We start from the raw sequence: 21,444 nt of genomic DNA, 5'->3' as shown, positions 1-21,444 counted from the left end.
ATAAGGATGGACAGGTGATTTTCACTTGGACCAGTGAGTGTGGGGAGGGAAGTTTTATGCCATCCCTCCACAGCCATGAATTCAATGAAAATTGCTTCATTCCACCCTGCACTACAATTAGCAATGCCTATGTATAATGAGTTATTGGAACTGGAAATTACTATAGTTCATTCAGCGCTCTGCATTTCGAGTAATCTGTGGTGTTGTTCAGCAGTTGCCTAAACACATGACAAGTAAAACTGAAGCTGAGGAAAGGGCACACACACACACACACACACACACACACACACACACACTAGCGGGCTGCTCTTCAAATCTATTTGCTATTAGTGCAAAGATTTGAAGAGGGCTTCATAGCACATTAACTGCATAAGCTTGGAAACCTCCCTAAGAGCCCTGGTTTACTGTGGCTTCTATTACCTGAGCAGAGCTGTAAGAGACAAGCAAGACAGCAGTGACAGCTGAAACCTCACAGAGCAGGGAAAGGGAACAGAGCTGATTCGGAAACTTTGCTGTCCTTTTGCATTGTAGCTCCATCACAGTCCTTCAGAAAACTGAACACACTATCAAATGAGCTGTGATATCTAGCTGCCCTATCTGAAGTCTATTGTTTTCAACTGTTTAATCGACAGTCACCTCAGTATTACAGGACTTTTCAGGATAAAGCAACATTTTTTTATTTCTTTGGAAACTTTGGTAGACATTCCATTCTCGTTCCACATGTTGAATATCCACCGAGGAGATTTTGTGCAAATATTATTGCTTCCCCTGTACACCGTGAACTTGAACATCTCTTTGCATTTGTACTCTGTGGATATCCAGTAGGCATTTGCTCGAAATGGTTCATTAGCAGATAAACTGTTCTGATGCCAGAACCAAGCTATTTTAAAACAATCAGGTTACATTGAGGGGGGTGCTAGTGGTGTACAGCTTTGATGCTCTACAGTTACTTATACTGAGATAGATGATAAATTGAGTGGAGATGCGTTGTCCACAGGCCATAATAAAAAATACACTCTATAAGAACTTATATTGAGTCAAAGTACTGGTTTGCTTACTCTAACTCAGTCTACATGGACTGGCAGTAACTCTGTAGGGTTTAAGGCAGCATGCCAGGATTTACCACTGAGGTCCATAGTGCGAAAGAAAAAGAAAAAAGTAGCAATACAGAAATGAAAACTTCATCATTAATAAAACTTGAACACAAATACATATGTGAGTAGGATCAGGGCTGGTTGCAGCCTGCTGAAAGCAGAACTGTGTCTGCCTTGATCTTTCAAGCTGCTGCGCTTGCCCTAAGAGGAAGAAGTTTACCTTGGGGCAAGTGAAGGCAGCAAGCTGAAGACGGGAGCAGTGACTCCTGGTCTCTGGTAGGGCACCATTGGACCAGCATCTTTTACTGCTTTGGTCAGCTGTGCTTGCTGGCAATGTCATGTGATTCATGTGTTCTTGAAAAGGCTGCTAGCACCTTGTATAGCCACAAATAAAGAAAACCTGCTGGTGCCACAGTAAATCTTTTGGTGGTGTTTATGGTGTCCCAGAATGCCTAGTGGGAAACTAATGCATTCTTGCTGAGAACCTCCTCTGCCCCACCCAGTATTGGCACAGCTGTCTGTACTCCAAGAACACATGCACCTTGATCCTCATCAATATTTTCAGCCGAAAAGACAGGCAATGGAAGAATTAAATTATAGAACTGCAGACAAGGAGGTTCAGAAAAGGTTCAGAAAAGAGAAGATAGGAAATGGTCCTAATACCTTTAAATTAGTTGCGGAAGCTTTCCTTTTCCAAGAAGATAACTACCACTGCTTCCAACACATATTTCCACCCAGCTCTGGTGGACTCTCTGCTAACATTCTGGATGTGGGCAACCCATCTGCCTTGCTCAGCACAAAGGAAATGTAGACTGGTAGACCACATTCTACTTGAAACACATAACCAGTGCTAATTTTACAGAAATCTCACAATGAACACTTCTCTTGTTCTCTTATCATGGCAACGGCGCCAACCTGAGTTCTGGCTGAAAAAAAGCCCTGGGAATAACAGAGACCCTTAAACATCATAAAACACATGGAGTCAGGGAGCATGACAGTGGCAAGAGAAAGGGGAATTTTTCTTTCCCATGGTACCTGTCAGCCATGACTGCTTGGGTGAAGATTATGAAGCTCTGTGCTATGAAGATATGGCTTTCAGATTATGTAAATTCGTAAGAGACAGCTGAAGAAAAACAACAACAACAAATCAATGAAAACAGCTCTGCATGTAGTTTCTACCGAAATCAATGACAGTTATGTGTAGGCACCCTTATGCAGGATTTCAGCCAATGCAAGCAAAAACAGTAGAATCGCATATGATCAGAATAACATTTGTGGTGAGTTTATACTCTCGACAGAAGCATACTGATCCTGTTAGCAACGCAGTAAACATACAGGCAGGATTTTGTGTAGGTGTCAAGTATGTCTCTTTGAAGTGCCACCCAAAACAGAAGCAGGGCCTTCAGTGTTTTTTGTTTTTTTTTAAGTCACCCTGCAGTTGTTTTTTCTCTGTACAATGATACCATTTTAGTATTTTGTTTAGACATGTCAACCCAGCCGAAGATTCCTGGAAAATAAATATTGCTGCTAGAGCTTTTCTAATGACTTAAAGATGTATGAGTTTGTAGGTAAGTCAGTAGCAGGGAAAGGATAAATTTACGTAAAGGCCATAAATAAATACTGAGATTACTCAAATGGAGTGATGGACTTTGCTGTCTGTTTCTTGTAAATACTACATTCCCCCCATTGCTTTAAATTGGTTCTGGAATGTTTTTTTTGGGGGGGAGGAATCTGTTTTCTTACATGTCATTCACCAGTGTGTTCATGTACATCTGCACATACACATATACACAGCCTTAAAAGACATGCTCACAAAGGTGTTAACGTCTGTACACATGAATATGCTATCGTAACATTTCTGAGGTACATTCAATTACTAATGGATAATTTAGGACACAATCTGCTGAAGCACTTTTAAGGCCCACTGATTCCAGCTAGAGAGATTTAAGTGCATGCTTAATAGGAAGATTTAGTTCTTCAGTAGCCTAACTTTATACATAACTTTGACTGGAAAGTCCTACAAGGACTGAGGTCCTTGTAGATGAATTCTTAGGGCAATGTGTGAAAAAAAGAGAGCTAAGAATAAAGTGCCAAGGTTCTTTGTACTATCTTAAAGCAGTCTTTTCCTACCTAGTACCATACAGATGTTTCGGGCTACAACTCCCATCTTGACGATTGGCAATGTCGGTTGGGGCTGATGTGAGTTGATGTGAAGGTTTTTCTAGAGAGTTCAGATTGGAAAGACTCCATTTATTGGCCAAAAGGCTGACATGAAATGAAAGAAACAAAGAAAAATTAGTGATATGGAATATTCAGATGAAAAATGGAACACATAAGCATTTAAGAAAAGGTAGTATACAAGAATGACAAGGGATAAAAGTAAAAATACTACCCCCATGACCACAGTGTAAAAAATGGAGGGGCACAAATGGGCATTTTGTGGGTCAAGCTTTGCTTAAGCAACAATATCTTCCTGAGATCTGGTGCATTTCTGTGGTTTGTCCCCTATTCTTCTTTCTTTGTCTGCTGGACTGCTGTTGGACACTGACCCCTACCTTTCCTTCAGCTCTAATGTCTAATTGCGACCTTGGCTATGAGTCAAGACTTGTTCCCTTGCCTGGAGCTCCTTGCTCAACTTCTAGTTCTTGCCTCATGGTTCATCTTGAGCTGCTACCTGCAACTTCTCCCTGACAGTAAGCCCCACACCCCTGGTGCCTGACAGTCACCAGGCTTAGAACAGTGATGGCCACCAATCTGGGTGGCTTTGAAGAAGGTAAAGGCTGTCAGTGGCTACTAGCCACAGTAGCTATACTTTGCCTTCAAGGTTGGAGGCAGAATGCTTCTGAACACCAGTTGCTGGAAGACACAGGAGGCGAGGGTGGTGTTGTACTAAGGTCCTTGCTTGTGTGCCTCCCATTGGCATCTGGCTGGCCACTGTGAGAACAGCACGCCAGACTAGCTTGGCCATTGGCCTGATCCAACAGGTTCTTCTCATGCTGTTATGAGTACCAATACAGCATTAAGCAAGTTCATCACTGTGAAATCTCTCTTATTTATTTAGGGTATTTCTTATCCCTCCTTTCCATTGAAAGGGTCACTAAGACCAATAAGCCAAATACAAAACAGTATAAAACAAATAAAATCACATTAAATGCCCAAAGAAATACTTTCTTTTTAATCTATTAAATTGCTTAGGAAATGAAAAATGTCTTCTGATGTGGCCAGATCTTCCTATGTTACATGCATGCACAAATGTGCACATGCACACATTAATCTTTAGCATATTTTCTGTTATCAGCATACTAGCCTGTTGGAGAGCATCCACATTCTGCCTTACGGTGGTGGCAGCAGCAGCCGAAGCAGAGGAGAGCTATGAGAGGATCAGCATAATGTAATATGCTCTTGGACAGTGCCAGCGTATTTAAACATTTGTTTATTGAGTAATTTATCTCTGGCACATTAGGAGGTCTTTAAAGAGATCTCTGCAAGAGGGGAATAATTGCTGTTCCTCTGATTAAGCTGAAATGCATACAGATGTATGATTAACAGGACAGGGTATTTATATAATATTATCATATCATATAAATAGAGTGGCCGTGTACAAGACTAAGGACAGAGCTTATGAATCATTCATACAGTTTATGTGGCTGAGTGAAATTTGGCTCCTTCTCCAGTGTTTTCATCATCCCTAACCAAATCAAGAAAAGAAAGGGAATAGTGCTGGACTTTTGCAATCACAAGCACATTGCGGGAAGATCTAATTAATATTTCCCACTGAGAAGTTAGGACCATCTCTTTTTTTTAGAAGTTATTCAAATTATGTCACAAGAGTGGCTGTTTATAACAGACACGAAACAATGACAAGTGGCTTTAATTTCACCTTGATGCATTTCACTCCAAATACGTACAATTAGGACCGGCTCTCTCAGAGTTTGTTTTGCAAGAGTAACGAGTCCTTCTGATTTGTGTGGGAGTATTTTGAAATATCGCATTTTACATTCTGAAAGACCACACATCCCTTGATTTGTGCTGGTAAGTGGCAAGACTCAATGAGGAAAGCAGGATAAGTTCCAGAAGGATGTTGCTATGTTGCAAGATGCAAAGAACAACAGGGAATCCTTGGGCACCTTAAAAGGCTATGAATTGTTTTGTGTGACATGAGCTTCAGTAAGCAAGCACCTACGCCATCAGTTGCTGAAATATCTAGCTTACATCTGGCAGAACAGGTCCTTGCCTACCAAAGCTTATGCTGTGAGAAATATCACAGTCTCTAAACTTTCATGGGGAGTTTTGATATTATGTATTATTCCTAATGAGAAATCTGTCCCAAGGAGCTCACAATTTAAGTTTCACCAGTGTGTAATGTAATAAATATATATTACAGAATGAGCACCGAGAAATGAACACCTGCTCCATCGCGGAAGATACAATCAGGACCATTTCCCTAACACAGACCTACTCTTTTATTTAGAAAAATATACACATGCAGATTACCTGCCTGCCAGAGCGGTACCTATTTATCTACTTGCACTCTGAAGTGTTTTCAAACTGCTAGGTTGGCAGGAGCAGGGACGAGTAACGGGAGCTCACCCTGTCGCGGGGATTCAAACAGCCGACCTTCTGATCGGCAAGCCCTAGGCTCTGTGGTTTAGACCACAACTTTTAGGCACCTGCTAAAAACATTTCCGTTTAGACAAGTGTACCCAGATATGTGTAGAACGCTGATTTGTATTTTAATCTGCTTTTGATTCATTGCTGATTTTAATTTTTATCGTTTTTAATTTCTACCATTTTTTTTTGTTTTTTGTCATTGTAAGCTGCTTTGAGGTTCTCCCCCTTTTTTATAATCAAGCAGTGTCTAAATTTTATGAAATAAATAAATTAGAAAAGGATCCAAAGCTGTACTCTTTTTGCTCCTTCTCTGTGTGAAAAGCAGTCGCAGGTGGAATGATGACACCAGTCCACGATAAGGCCTTTGTTTCAGCAAAGCGTCATCTTCACTTCCTGGGCTCAATCTGTTTTCATCCCCTGCACAGTGGTGCATTATAGCCTGATTTCATACATACTCCAACTCAATACTTTCAACAGCTGCTTTTCTTCTGATTAACAGATCGTGTGTTGGTTCAACTGTAGATCAAAGTCCCTTCAGCAGCTGACATGGAGAATTATCCCAAAGCACCAGATTTATTATGCTGTCCGTGTACATTGAGATGGCTGTGTAGGAGAAAGGGCACACCATGTATTTTCATGCTGTTTCTCTGGCTAAAGACCTGCACCTTTCATTGCTGGACCTATTTATGCATTGTTTCTTTCCTGCTGGTGATTATGCAATTCTTCTTGTTTACAGAGTACAAACTGTTCTGACAAACAATTAAAATAGACTATAGCGCATGGTTAAAAATTGCTGAATATTCTTCTTCACGGAAAGATCTACCGTTATTGAAAAGGAGCGCTGTGTCAATGGGGGTAAAGTATCTCAATGAAGCAAATACATCTAATAGAGTCCATGAACCCCAGTCTCTTTTACGCTGTTTGAGATGCATTGACCTAAACTATCAGTTAATTCAATTTTTCTCTGGAACTAGTGGTCTAAGGGTTGTACCCAAAGTATGATTTCCACTCAGTTTGTATGGTGCTTTAGTACAGCATCATGATGCAGAACTATGAGGCAAGGAGATGTTTGTGTATTCAGTCGAAAGTATATGGAAACGAAGGGTGAATCAAGGACATTAAAAACATGATTTTCTTAATAAACACAAATAACAAACAAAATATACAAACCCTGTGAAGTGACAAATCAAGGACACTAGATGGATCTGTTAAAATCTAGGCTGTCCCGGTACTATACACGGAACTAAGTCTGTCCCATTCCATTTCTGAGCAGATCTTTCATGGAAGATCCCATAAAATCCATTCAGATGCATGCTTTTTATTTTTTAAAAAATAAGTACTTAAGAGATGGTCTGAGGGTTATGTGCTGCCTCAATTCCTTTTCAGAACAGGACACCCAATTGACCACATTCTGGAGCAGCTGGCACATTTGCTCTGAGTGCAAACACAGCAAGTTCCCCTGCGAGCAGTGGAGCTTGATGATGCTCCATTGTTCTCAGAGGGAATTGTATGGAAAAATAATTATGACTATAACCAGAAGGCTAGACATGTTCTCCCCCCCAGAGAACAATAGAACAGCGTCAAGTTCCATCACCCTGCAGTCCTTGCTTCTCTGCTGTTGGTGTTCCAATGGTGAAGAGAGGGAGAGAAAGGGGTGTTCTGCAGCTGATATCTGAACCCAAAATATACCCTTTCCTGCAACATGTCCCCATGTTGAGGCAAAGGGAAAACACATCCCTGACCTCCCCACCTTCTGCTCTGCCCCCATGAGGCTGGCAGAGCTCTGGATATGGCAGTTCCTCAGCCTCAAGTTTCCCCTCCCTGTCGGATTGCCCTGCAATCTCACTGAGTAAATTCATAGTCATGTGCTGGGATGCTCAGTGAGATATCGAGTTCATAAGTCTCACCGACGGGACCTTCTTCTTCCACATAAAGTCTGTGATATGGGTCTCCATGTGAAGCAATGGAGGCAAGGCGCATTATGAATAATCCCATGAAAATTAGAGGAAATGCAGTTGCATATTTCAAAAGCAGCCTCTCTTGACCAAAATATGAAACTACTGTGAAATACGCGATTTACTATACGCAGGTTTGGATGGTTAGTCCTATACATGGGATGTATGAGTGAGTTATGCCGCTGGCAATTTTTCAAGGTGATGTCTCTGATATCATAAAGGGGGCAGGGAGGAGAAAAAAGGACCTGTTTTGCTGTGTCTCCTTTTATTTTGTTGTTTGTTTTTATTAATTTCTTCCTGTTTGTGGCCCTTTCTCTTTCCTCTTTTTTTTTTTAACATCCCTTCTGCTTTTGTCTAGCTTTACTGATGCTGTGAGAATCCTCATATTGTTTCACATAACACTGACTTGACCTTTGCCTCAATTGTGCAGCTGTCTGTGAGGCTAAGGCTGAAACCTGCTTGCCTCTGGAAGCCCAGGCTGCTTCTGAAGGTCAAATCTTTATGAGAGTTTGTGGGAGAGATATGAGAATAAAAGTGTGTGGGAACACATGCATGCACATCTGCATTTTGCTAAAAGATGAAGTCAATTTGGGAGTAATTTTATTGATTCAAGGCAACAAGGAAATAGTTACAGGTCAGAATAGAGGTTTGACTTCTCTGACCAAACAAAGGTGGAAGAAAGAGGCAGTGAGGGGGAAGAACTTGCATAAGGCCCTGGTCTTGAACAACTTTGCAAACGTTTCTTCAGCAATTGCACAGCCAGTTAGCTTTTAATATGCTCTCCCGAAATGACACAATTTGAGATAAAGCCTTCAAGCTAATGAGAAGCCTGGGAATTACACCTGCAGTTGGCATGTGCCCCTGATAGATGGGAAGTTCTTTATTTGTCTAAAGCAAACTCCAAAGATAGTTTAGCTAATTCAGAGGCCTGGGTATTTATTAACAGAAACTAGCCATTTTGAGCCAATTGGCTATTAGAGGAGTAAAAAATTTCAGGTGAGCAACAGGACCAGCCCAAGACAATTTGTTGCCTGAAGCAAATGATGCCACCCACCTTCCTTCTACAGGCAAAACTCAGCCAGGCTAGCAGCTAAATCTGGCTTTGACACTGGTGACAGGACATCCTCCTCCACTGCAACCGAGCTATATAAACTAGTACTGGTGGGCAGACACAACTCTGTTCATTGTCCACTTCTCAGAATCAGCCACCTGAAGCAGCTGCCTCACACTGTCTCATGATAGGACTGGATCCCATAGGCAAAAACATTAGTCCTAAATCTGGATGGGAGAATGTTGGTTTCTCTCAGTTTTTCATTTTTTCCAATCTTAAATTTACTTCTTTAGATTTCCTCCCCCCCCCCCCCCAAGTAGTTTTTTATTGAATTTCATGTTGGGAAGTGAAAATGTAACAAAAGGAAAGAAAACGAAGAATTGAATATGTCAACCATAAAAGTCACAGTGCAACTCCACAGAAATAATATAGTACCAACAGTTACAAGGATTCCCTTTAAAATAACAAAGGTATTTAAAAACAAAAGTATTCTCTGCCTGTGAGTTTCATCATTATTGAAAATAAAGGCTTATAAAATCTTAGATAAACCAGACGTTTGCATATACTGGTGACACTGAGTGACTGTGTGCCTCAATATTTGTATAAGAAATAAAATAGTGTCATATAGCACAAAAGTGGTCATTTGAGCATTGCTGTTTAGATACTTTTAGTTTATGAGAGATCTTTTCAAGAGGGCAATTTGCCAAATCCTGGAGTACCAGCAATCCAGATTATTAAGACTGGATTTGGCCAGGATTTGGCAATGGAGCCAAATATAGCAATGGATTTCTCCACACTTCCACATCAGTTTTTTGTTTTTTTTTTAAAAAGCCTCATGAAAATCCAGCATTTTTGTGTAAATTTCTCCTAAAACACACTTTTATTGTGTGCAGTTTTGCCTAAAATACACATCCTTACAAAGCATATTTCCCCTAATGTGAAGCATTTCTGTATGCTATTTAAACCAATAATGCATTTATAGGCACACTCATTTTGTACAGGCTACTTGGTTGGAGAACTGCAAAGTGAAGTTTGGAGAAGTGCAGATTTTGAAGAACGGCTGTGTTTCACTTCATTTACTGTTTCAGAAAGTACAAACTAGGCAAATTTCCCCTTAAATGTGGGTCGAATTGAGTTTTGCTTCCATCCCTAGTCCCAGATTACATTGTGAAGCGTATCAGTAAATGCACAGTAACTAGGCTGCTGAGTCAGAAAAGGAAGATCCATCGAGCACAGCAATCTATCTCCAGTGATGACCTTGGACACTCACAGGCAAGACATGCTCTAAGAACGATGCAGTGCTATCATTTATCCCAGGCAGCCAGCAATCGGAAGCATGCATTGGCCCCCAATGGGAATGAATGGTTCAGGGTCACTAGGGGACTTCCAGTTGTTGACCCCGATGTTTGATTCACTACTTCCCCTGTTGCGGTTATGTTTGACAGCACAAAGCTGGCTCTTCGAGTGACCCCTTTCAAGCAAACCTCCTCTAGTGAACGTTGGAATATTTCCCTGTTTAACCTCTGCACTCGAGAATGAATTGCAGTGGGATTCTTTTCTTTGGATGTGTGTTGTTTTCTTGGCTGAAGCGTGCTACTTAAACAACTTCACTCGTCCAGCTGCTCTATTCTTTAAAACCCACTAGAAGCTATGCATCTTCTGGAGGAATAAATTCATACTTGGTAGGCCTATGCAGATTTCTGTTCCAGTTATCCCACCAGCTCCATATATTCCATACACTGCAGTTCTAGTAACATCCCATCTCTCCACACATTTCATTGTTTTCACTTATTTATACAAGCAGCCACCCATATTCAACAACCCCACCCTCTCCCAGCAGAAACACCAAATATCTATTGAATTACATATCACTTTGGTCATTTCGGTTTTGAAATGAAGGTCTCATCCTGCAAGTTGCCATGTGTTCTCGGAGGCCTGTTATAACAATGTTCCACTGATGTTGCTTATGTGATAAAACTATGCCAGGTTGATTGAAAAGTAGTGGTTTTTCCTGTCTGTTTGACTCTCTTGGACATGGGTTGTCAAGTTTTCTGTCCATTAAAATTAAGTTCCAAAGTTGTGAGATCCAGATCTCAGAGAGGTCTGCATTTAGAGTATTCCAATACAGTTGTGTTGTCCTCCCTGATAATGGTGTCCTCCCTGTCACCCACCATTGTTAGTTGCATGGTGTGCCTATGTCCTACCCTTGTAAATCTGGATGATCTCAACACCACTCTTGTGTTTTATCAATTACCTTGAGTACTGTATTGTGTTTCCATTAGACTGAAAGCTACTCAGGGCATGAACTCAGTCTTCTTACAAGTTGTGTAACGTGCTATGTATACTCAAGATGCTCCATAAATAATTATAACGAGCCAGCAGCAGAATGGTTTTATTAATCAAAAACTGTCTCCGTATAAATGTCTCCTGGAGCGCTACATTTCCTGCTTCTCCTTTATCTCTGCCTGATCTTTGGAGCCCTAAATACATTCATGCAAAGGGTCACCGACTTGAGCAACAGGCAAATCATCGTAGGGCAAAAACTCGCTGTGTATTATTCCCGTGGAACTGGAATTTAAAAGGATGAACTTTGGGATGAGCAGGCTAAGCTAACGCCACAACTGTTGTCATTTGATTAAATCAGTCTCAGAAGATTGGAATAGCAAGACAACTATGGTGCGAAATTAAAATCTTTTCATTTATAAGGGGAAAAAATGTTCCAGGCACACAGACAACTAGTTATGCAGGAGTGTAATACATACAAACCACGACGTTAGAAGGCCCTCTAGAGAGCCAACAATGCTGCAAATGTAACTTATTCAGTGCATTCAGGTGAAAATACACCACATTTAACCACAGTTCTCAGACATTCATTTACATATCTTTCTTTACAGGGACCTCCCCCCGCCCCCCGATAGCATCCATCTGAGATTGCCTATTTTGGCACCTTGGTGTATCAAGGATCATATGGGGTAAGGTTGGCTGTCCGAGTGACTGTAAATAAATATAAGTGGAACTTAGGTATAATACTAAATCAGATGGCACACTGGAGTAGAAAACAATGAGAAATAGGTAGTACATTTAGTGTCACAGGAGCAGGGGTAGACAGGAAAGACTGAAGCATTACCTCTGCTGCCTCCTCTCCAATTGTGAAGTGCTTTTCCCAGTCAAAAAAGAAACAAAGGAAAAAGAGGGAGTGGTTTAGACTCTACTCACATTCAGATGGATGTAATGTGTAGTTTGGTTCTTACTTGAGAGTGCAAATACAGTCATACCTCAGGTTACAGATGCTTCAGGTTGCGCATTTTCGGGTTGCACACCACGCCGAATCCGGAAGTACCAGAATGGGTTACTTCTGGGTTTCGGCGCTCGCGCATGCGCAGAAGCACCAAAATCGCAACCCGCGCATGCACAGACGTGGCGCTGCAGGTTGCGAACGCTGCGGAGTGCAAACATGCCTCCCGCATGGATCATGTTCGCAACCCAAGTGTCCACTGTAATGGATTTCAGTACAGACTCTGTCCTGAAACTAGGATATCCAGTCCTGCTAAAGTTAGCTGCCTTCGCAAATCAAACAACTTAACTTAAACCCCATTGTTGATTTCCTGGCAATTAAGTCCAATTAACTTTAGTTGGATCAAGGCTTGTACGTGAAAGTAGCTCTCATATAAATGCATTGTCTTTAGGGCCAATGTACAAGCAGGTGTATGATTAATCCAAACAGATACCTGTATGAGGATCCACTTTTTGTTGGATTGCTGTAGCTAAACTTGTATGGCTGTTATCCTTATTTATCATTTGAAAATAGATGAATGGTTGCAAAATTCCCAGTGAAGACAAAAGTTATTTCATCTGGAATGTTGTGAATGGGTTGTGCTCTGTAAAATTAAAAATGGGGCCATTTCTTCTTTATCTAAAGGAAAGATGAATGTATCAGCTGGTAATATTCACAGAAATATTGACTCCATTGTGGAAGCAGTTGAAATCCTCCAATGAAATGCAGATTTTAGTAATGTAGCTTAAAGCAGACAGAAGACAGCCAGCTATATTGACAAATTTAATTCATGCTGCCAAACTCGGAAAGGAAAGTTTGTTTAAGGACTCTTTGAAGCGCTCCTAAAAGATAGCCAAGCGAGTCTGGGAAAAGCCAAGTTCCATGAATTGACTAATGTGCTGCTGCAATTCTAGAGCTCCTCTTAGAAACACATAATTAGAAGGGGAAATGCAAATACTGCATGTGCATATTGAGGTTGTCATTAACATACCTGGGAAGGGAACCAACATAAATTATTTGTGTAACAGGGAATCTTTATATAAAATTAAGCCCATTTTATGTACTCAGGATAAAAATTGCGGATACTATCAGATCGCTTGATGAAGGCAAAATGCAAGCCGATTCTCATGAATCATATTAGCCCTTACTATTGATGGCTCAGATGGAGGTCTTCGGGGACCATTTTAGAGAGACAGTCAACATTTCATCTGCCTTTTACTTTCTAAATACCTTCCACATATTTGATAGCCTATTTCAATGCAGGACCAGCCATTCCATGAGGCCAGGTGAGGCGACCACCTCTAGTGGAAGTATCCACAGGGGCAGCAGATCCTGATGTCTGCCTGTCTCCACCCCTTGTTCCTGGTGTAGATCTTCACCTACTCTTTCTTTCCTGGCGAGGGCAGGCAGGTGGAGGAGGAGGCACTCTTATCTGGTTTGCTTCAAGTGCCAAAATGTCTTGGGCTGGCTGGAATTTAGGTGTCCATGACACAAGGCACAAGCCACTAAAGGCTGCAGGTTATAAAGTGTGTGTGGCTTGGGGGGGGGCAGTGGTTGATGTACTACAGCTCCCATAGTCCCCAACCACTGGTCCTGCTTGCAACATCTAGGGCTACATAATCTTCACCATCCAACAGGTTTGAAAAATGGCATCTTTCGTTCTTGATAACCAGCTGTCTGTGCCAAACAGTTGCTCAGCTCCAAATGCTAAAACTTTGGGAGAGCAATTGCATATGACAAATAATAACTGCCAATAGCATCACACTATCATGAGATTTCCTGAAGTGTCTAGATTGGTGCTACCTGAATTCTGAGTTAATGGTCAGGCCTCAGTCTCACTGGCTGCAGGGACTGTGAACATCCCCATCCCCTTTCCCTTGGCAATTGCAGTGGAATGCAATGTGCACAGGAACAGTTGTTCTGCTGCAATGCAGGCAGGATGTGATCCTGCATGGCAAAATCACTCCTGAGTGTTTGGTGAGCAGTGGCAATGGTTGGAGTGGAAGGTATGGCATTTGCCAACATCAGGTAGAATTCAACTTGGCACTAAAAAGATTGTTCCTTCAATGCATTTATTAATAAAATAAGCTTTTTAGCACTAATCAGAAAAATCAAGTTTTATGATCAAAATAGATATTATTACTGTATTACAATTTATGAATCATCTTCTAAACCACTATCTTCTTGTATTCTTCACCTAACAAACATTGGATTGAAATGAAACAATTCAAATGTTTGTTGCTTAAAATGGAGTTTAGAGACTACAGGGGATGACAGTGACCAATATTAACAGTACACACATGAACTGGTTGCAGTCCTGTACGCAGGTGGCGCTGTAGTCTAAACCACTGAGCCTCTTGGGCTTGCCAATCAGAAGGTTGGCAGTTCGAATCCCTGCAACAGGGTTGGGCTCCGTTGCTCAGTCCCAGCTCCTGCCAACCTAGCAGTTCGAAAGAACGTCAAAATGTACAAGTAGATACATAGGTACCACTCCAGTGGGAAGGTAAACGGTGTTTCTGTGCGCTGCCCTGGTTTCAGTGTTTTGTTGCACCAGAAGCGGCTTAGTCATGCTGGCCGGAAAAACTGTCTGTGGACAAACGCCGGCTCCCTTGGCCTGTAAAGTGAGATGAGAGCCGCAACCCCAGAGTCGTCAGTGACTGGACTTAACTGTCAGGGGTCCTTTAACTTTAATTTAATCCTATGCGTGTCTTTCATAAGTTCTGCCCTATTCTGGTGACTAATTTGTTTTAAACTGTTTTTAATATTGCATTTTTACATGTAAACTGCACTGGGACCTTATGGTGAAGGCCAGGTAAGAAATCAAATTACGGTATGAATACTATAATTAACAATAACATGTACTTATTTATTACTGCATTTTATTCATTTATTTATAAACCACTCTCCATGGTTCACACAACCCCAAAGAGAAACAACATTAAAACCGTATTTCATTTAAATACATCTTAAGAATGGACAATATACTAACAACAAAAGTGTATCAGTCAAGTGATGGGGGCCACTTTAGTAAAATGTTTAGGTGAATTGCCTACAGTTTTACTTGGCAACAAAACTCCATCAGTGCTGATACTGCTCACACCTACTTGAGAGGTGAGGGCATTTGTATCCTACAAAACTGAGACAACATCAGAAGGGAATCTCCCAATGACCTCAAAGTCCAGGCACTAACTGCAACATCCAAACACAACTCAAAGGCAGCAACATACTGAGTGAATGGGACTAATCTAGCCATTAAATTATTACAGCTACCTGTCCAGTGAGTGTGCTGCTTAAAATGCTGTCTGTGTTGCCTCAGACAGCAAAATATATTGGGAGGTCCTGATAGTAATGTTGTTGTTGTTTAGTCATTTAGTCGTGTCCAACTCTTCGTGACCCCATGGACCAGAGCACGCCAGGCACTCCTGTCTTCCACTGCCTCCCGCAGTTTGGTCAAACTCATGGTGGTAGCTTCGAGAACACTATCCAACCATCTCGTCCTCTGTCGTCCCCGTCTCCTTGTGCCCTCCATCTTTTCCAGTATCAGGGTCTTTTCCAGGGAGTCTTCTCTGCTCATGAGGTGGCCAAAGTATTGGAGCCTCAGCTTCAGGATCTATCCTTCCAGAGAGCACTCAGGGCTGATTTCCTTAAGAATGGATAGGTTTGATCTTCTTGAGGTCCATGGGACTCTCAAGAGTCTCCTCCAGCACCATAATTCAAAAGCATCAAACTATACAAACCTTTGTCTGCAAGGTGATATCTCTGCTTTTTAAGATGCTGTCTAGGTTTGTCATTGCTTTTCTCCCAAGAAGCAGGCATCTTTTAATTTCATGACTGCTGTCACCATCTGCAGTGATCATGGAGCCCAAGAAAGTAAAATCTCTCACTGCCTGATAGTAATACACAAAACAAAAGACATCCACATCTAACAAGTTTATAACTCTTAGGCAGAAACAGCAATTTTCTCTTCAATAAGCTTTGAATGTGGATCTGGGTGGCGCACAGCAAAACATGACTCAAAATAGTAACTAAGCAATCCTGTTGCTTTAGCGATGCACCCCGTCACCCTCTGGAAGAAGCGGAACTTGTCAATAACCAAGGAGCAGTAGATGACTGGTTGCTGCAAGCTTGTTTGTAGAGCTATACAGTCAATTCCCGTGTTCCTATTAAGTTCTTTGCCTATATTGTTAGTTTGCTTACGTCAGCCATGCATCTGCAGTCCCTAATTTTACACTACTTCTAGATCTCAGTAATTTATTTTTCAGCCAACTGCTTAAGTGACTCATCACGGTGAAAAGGGAACATATATATGTGTGTGTGTGTGTGTATGTATGTGTGTTGCATTTGTATTGGGGAGTAGAAGGGATGTTTACCTACATTTTGTCCGCTGCTAAGGTAATTGAAAGAGATTACCTGCTGTTTTGTTTTTAATCAAACCTTTTAGCATTTATCCCAGCTTAGATATTGGCTTTCTTCTTCTTCATGAATATTAAGGAACGCGTGTATGTGAGACACCATCTTCTATTCACTGCAGAACCCAGGAGTCCCTCTCCAGAAACCACCAAGCTCTCTGTATGCACTAACTACGGCATGCTGTTAATTTTTCAGAAAAGGAAAGGACAAACCGATCCCGAGTACTCTACACTTTCCAATCGCATAGGCCATAATCCACCTGGGACCAAACAGAAAAGATGTAGGGTATCTGTGATCAGATCTCTCATTTCCCTTTTTCTTTTAAAGGAAGGAACTTGCAGCAGGGGTATGTGTATGCCTGCTGTACAGGTCTTAATCATCCTCCCAAGTGTTTCTGGCCAGATCCAAATTGTGTCTCTCCCCATGGTTTGTTGGTTTTTTTTAAGGAAACTGTTGGGAGATCAATGGCTGCAGTGGAAGGCTCTTACTTCCCTCTGAATACTAGTCACTGGGGGTCATAAGTGGGGAGAGTGGTCCGCGCTTGGGTTCTGATTGCTGCCTTCCCCAAGGATTCTGGTTGGTCACTGTGAGAACAGGATGCTGGACTAAATGGACCACTAATCTGATCCAGAATGGCTCTTCTTATGTTCTCATGTTGCTATCTGATCACTAATCTCCTACATCACAACAAAGCAGGACCATGATCATTGCCTCAATCCTTGATGTTGCCGTGCCCCATGGGTCCTGTCCCTGACTTCTGAAAGTCTGTCAACAGCACATACATTCAGAGGCACTCCACATCCTTGGGAACCTTGTGTAACCTGGGTCAGCACCAGATTTAGGGTGTTGCGGGTGGTTCACCTGCCCAGAGCACAGAGCCGAGGGTGCACAAAATCATCATCAGCATCATCATCAGCATCATCACCAAACCTATATTTATATGGGTACTTACTGAGAAGTACAAAAAAAAAAAAAAAGGGCAACTGTACCAAAATGAATTATTGTGAAAATAAGAAATATTTGGAGAGGGGGTGTGTGCCAATTTTTTTCCTTGCTCAGAACACCATATTACCAAAGTCCACCCCTGCCAAGGTTCTTGTACATGGCCCTGTGCATATTCATTCAATATTAAGAGCCACTGGGTTTCCCCATGCTGTTTCCCTGCCTAAACCTCACATCATTGTTAGGGACAGGGACAGAGAATCACGCAAGAAGATGTCACATTATGCATTGTGTTACACAACTATGCATTATCAGGAAAAAGACACAGAGCAGTGGCAACTTCACCTTTCTGGCTGCATCCAAAGGGAGATGAGGATAGACAGTTACTAATGTCGGGGCATTGGTAGAGATGAGAAGTTAGGAGGAAAAGAGCTTAGGGAAGAGCCAAAGAAGAAGAGTTTGGATTTGATATCCCACTTTATCACTACCCGAAGGAGTCTCAAAGCGGCTAACATTCTCCTTTCCCTTCCTCCCCCACAACAAACACTCTGTGAGGTGAGTGAGGCTGAGAGACTTCAGAGAAGTGTGACTGGCCCAAGGTCACCCAGCAGCTGCATGTGGAGGAGCAGAGACGCGAACCCGGTTCCCCAGATTGCAAGACTACCGCTCTTAACCACTACACCACACTGGCTCCTGTTCAGTGGCAGAGCAGTTGCTTTGCATGCAAAGGTTCAATCTCCAGCATCTCCTGGTTGGGCTGGGAGAGAACCCTGCCTCAAATCTGGACAGCTGCTGCTGTGCTAGAAGATACTGAACTCCATGGATACTGACTCAATATAAGGCAGCTTCCTATCTTCCCACACTTTAATTCTGCTGTTATCTTGCCCCAGCCATTGGATCACCCTTTTCAGCCCTGGGAAACCTACACGTAGCATCCACTTTGGTGTATGTTTCCTCCTGCTGGAACAAGGCTAATGTCAATGAACAAAAAAATGAAACAGAACCCATAATGATGATTTTAATTTGTGAAAATAAATAAATGACAGTTTAGAGATGGGGACGGGCTATTGGATTGGGAAGAGGATGAATGAGAGAATAGTGTTGGAGAAATCTCTAACTGTAAGAGAAATAAAGTAGCTCTAAAATGTTGTTTTCATGAAGAAAATCAAAATTTGAGGATCAGAATATGCTATTAGGGGTACCTGAGAACACTTGGAGGTAGAAATAAGCTGGGCTTTTGTGCAGGTGTTGTAACTTATTTATGCTTTTCAGGTCAACAAATGGCTAACAGAATAAATCATATGTATGAACTAAGGTGTCTGTTCCATGCATCAGGGGTATTCAAAAATAAGGAATGAAAGAACCACTTATAATGGGATTCCTGGCAACCTCAGACCAACCTTACATACAGCCGAGCCATGTTCCTTTTCCTTCTGATGCCTGAAGGCAGAATTCCTCTAAATCTCTAAATGGCTTGGAACCAGGGATCTGAAAGATCGCCTTGTCCTGCATGAACCTGCCTAGTTTTAAAAAATCGTTTTCAGAGGTCCTGCCTTTGGAAATTAGGGGGGTAGCACCCCATTTCACAACACCTTTCCTAGAAATAGTCATTGGTGTCTTTTAGACTGCAATCCTTTCCCCACTTACTAGGGAGTGAGCTCCACAGGACACGTTGTGGCACTTACTTCTGAGTAGATGTGCACAGGATTGTGCTTCCAAGTCAAAGGTGTCCCCCCCCCCCCGGGTACTTAATGGATGATTGTTTTCTTATTACAGCCCTATTGAGACTATTATTTCTGGATAGCAAACTTTGATTGGTTTTTAAATAGCTTTATCCAGATTTTATTGTTCATGTTTGTTATTTTATAAGCTACTTTTATAGTTTGTTTAAAACAGTTATACTCCCATTTTTATAATGACAAACAGGCAAAATGCTTGACTCAAGGAATAAATCTCCTTATGAGACTATATTGTTGCACACCACCCCAATCGCTAAGTGGAGTGAGATTTTGGGGTTCTAGTTGCTCACTCAGGGTTTGTGTTTCCTTTTGGAATGATGCACAGCAGAGACTGTGGTGTCTTTAGGATATATGGTTTATTTACACACATATATAACCTGAGCCTAGAATGGAGGGGCTCGCAGCATTAACACCCCCAAATGGTCTCACTTTTCCCATAGCCACAGCCTCAGAGTCCAGGAGATATCAAACATTGCTCTCTAGCATTGCTCTCCCTCTCTTACTCCAGCTTGCAGCTTTCCTTCCTAGGTCACATCACTGCCAACTCTCAATTCTCAAGACTTTTGTCCTTCTCATTATCTGTGAGTTGCCACCGATTTGCTATCTCCCACGGAGCCCCTTCCTTTGTTCTCCTTACAACCTCACTAGAGGGCTAGCCTGGCTATTCCAAAAATTAGAAGCTTTGATTAGATTTTAACACTTGCTGGATACAAGAGTTAGTCTGGCACACAGCCTAACACCCAAACTCATAACAATATTATGCCTTGAATACTAGACAGGTAGCAGCATAATTTGTGTCTATACAGAGAAAGCCTTCCACAAGCCAGTGCCCTCCAAATGTTTCTGACTGCAACTCTCATTATCCCCAACAAATAGACATGTTTGCTGGGGCTGACACTGTAGTCTGAAATATTTGGGAGAAAGCTGATACATCGCAATACAGATTCTATGCAAGTTATCAACAAAGTCGACTGAAGACCACTTAGATGCAGGTAGACCTACTGATACATTTGGAAAGAGCTCAGTGCTATTGGAGTTTTGTTCTCAGATAGCATCTAATATAGCCCTTGAAGAAGAATGCCAAGCTCTTAAATAGAGTGTGTCAATATTGTAGGGTTGTGTATAGATGCTAGGAAAGGATATATTTATTAGATATCATCCTTCCTCACATTTGTGAGTTCAGCAGAGTGCATTCCTTTGCAGCTTAAAAGGATGCTTAGATAGACTAGTTTCATCCTTTTACTTTAAGTAATTCAGGATGCTTTAATTTAAGTAATTCAGGATGCTTTAACGCAGACTGGATTTTCCTAGTATTTCCCCCTTTTCTCCCCCTTAAAACAACAATCACATGAAGTGTCTTGTAAAAGGTAAAAATAACATTTACTCACTCAGTATTTCTTCTTGAAGAATAACAGATAACAGCAGCTTTGTTCAAGCAGGCTTAAAATGGTCATTCTGTTACACAAACATGCTTACATCTAGTTTAAGATGGTGTCTGAGCAAAGGAGCTCAGACATGCAGATGTTCTAAATTGCTAAAATGAGGTGAAAGGTAAAGGTCAAAGAGCAAAGAACAAAGAGGAAGTGCCTGGCCAGGTGAGATTATATATGGATACGCCCCCCCCCCCTCAGGGCAGGGTGGGAGAGGCTCTCAGAGTTCTCTCTAGCAAACTTACAGGAAAACTCTGTGAGCTTCAGCTCCTATCATGTGCCTATCTAGCAGACATGTGTCGTTGGTTTGACTGCATTGTAAATATCCCACAAATATAAGCCACACTGGATTTAATTGGACCTAGAGTGTTAGTCAGATCTTTCGGCTGAAGTCTAAAGGTATTTGGGCAGCCAGCTAATTTGCATTCACAGCATTTATTAAATATAATCCATAGTTATGATTTCCTCACTTAAGGATGGGGCACGTGATAATAGAACTGCTCACCATCACACCATCACTACCTCTCTAGAATGTTCTTCTCCTTTCTTTTGGTCATTTTCACTTCTTAAACTTGGTGTGCTTTTCTGAGGGATGCCATGATGACATTTTGCCCTGTAGTAGCTTTATCATTGGATTGCAAGGGTTTCCCCATTCTAACTGCACTAAGTAACTCATCTGTGAAACACAGCTACATCTGTTGGAAACCACTTGTAAAACAATTAGACAAGATGCAGGAGGGCCACCCCCACCAATCCCTCCCCATGAGGCCAGGGAAGCGGAGACTTTCCACAACACTGTCTCTTGTGGGGGAGAGAGAATGGGAGAGCCCTGGGGCTGATGGATGCTTTGTGTTTGTTGGCTGATGACTGCATACCTGTAGACATTACTCCAAGCCAGCCCTCAATCAGCCTTAAGCAAATTTGTTCTCTTTCATACT

The 21,444-nt window shown here is 41.8% G+C and overlaps 1 long non-coding RNA gene across 1 annotated transcript; it reads right to left on the bottom strand.

Moving 5' to 3' along the window:
- Nucleotides 1–263: 263 nt before the first annotated feature.
- Nucleotides 264–20,691, bottom strand: LOC144326966 (uncharacterized). The gene is made up of 3 exons (XR_013391906.1): nucleotides 20,465–20,691; nucleotides 3,225–3,359; nucleotides 264–2,217 (listed from the first exon to the last, which is right to left on the bottom strand). It is a non-coding gene; the product is annotated as an uncharacterized LOC144326966 (long non-coding RNA).
- Nucleotides 20,692–21,444: the final 753 nt, after the last annotated feature.

The sequence above is a fragment of the Podarcis muralis genome, chromosome 2 (assembly GCF_964188315.1).
Source record: "Podarcis muralis chromosome 2, rPodMur119.hap1.1, whole genome shotgun sequence".
Lineage (NCBI taxonomy): Eukaryota > Metazoa > Chordata > Lepidosauria > Squamata > Lacertidae > Podarcis > Podarcis muralis.
This window is presented reverse-complemented; position numbering and strand designations above follow the sequence as displayed.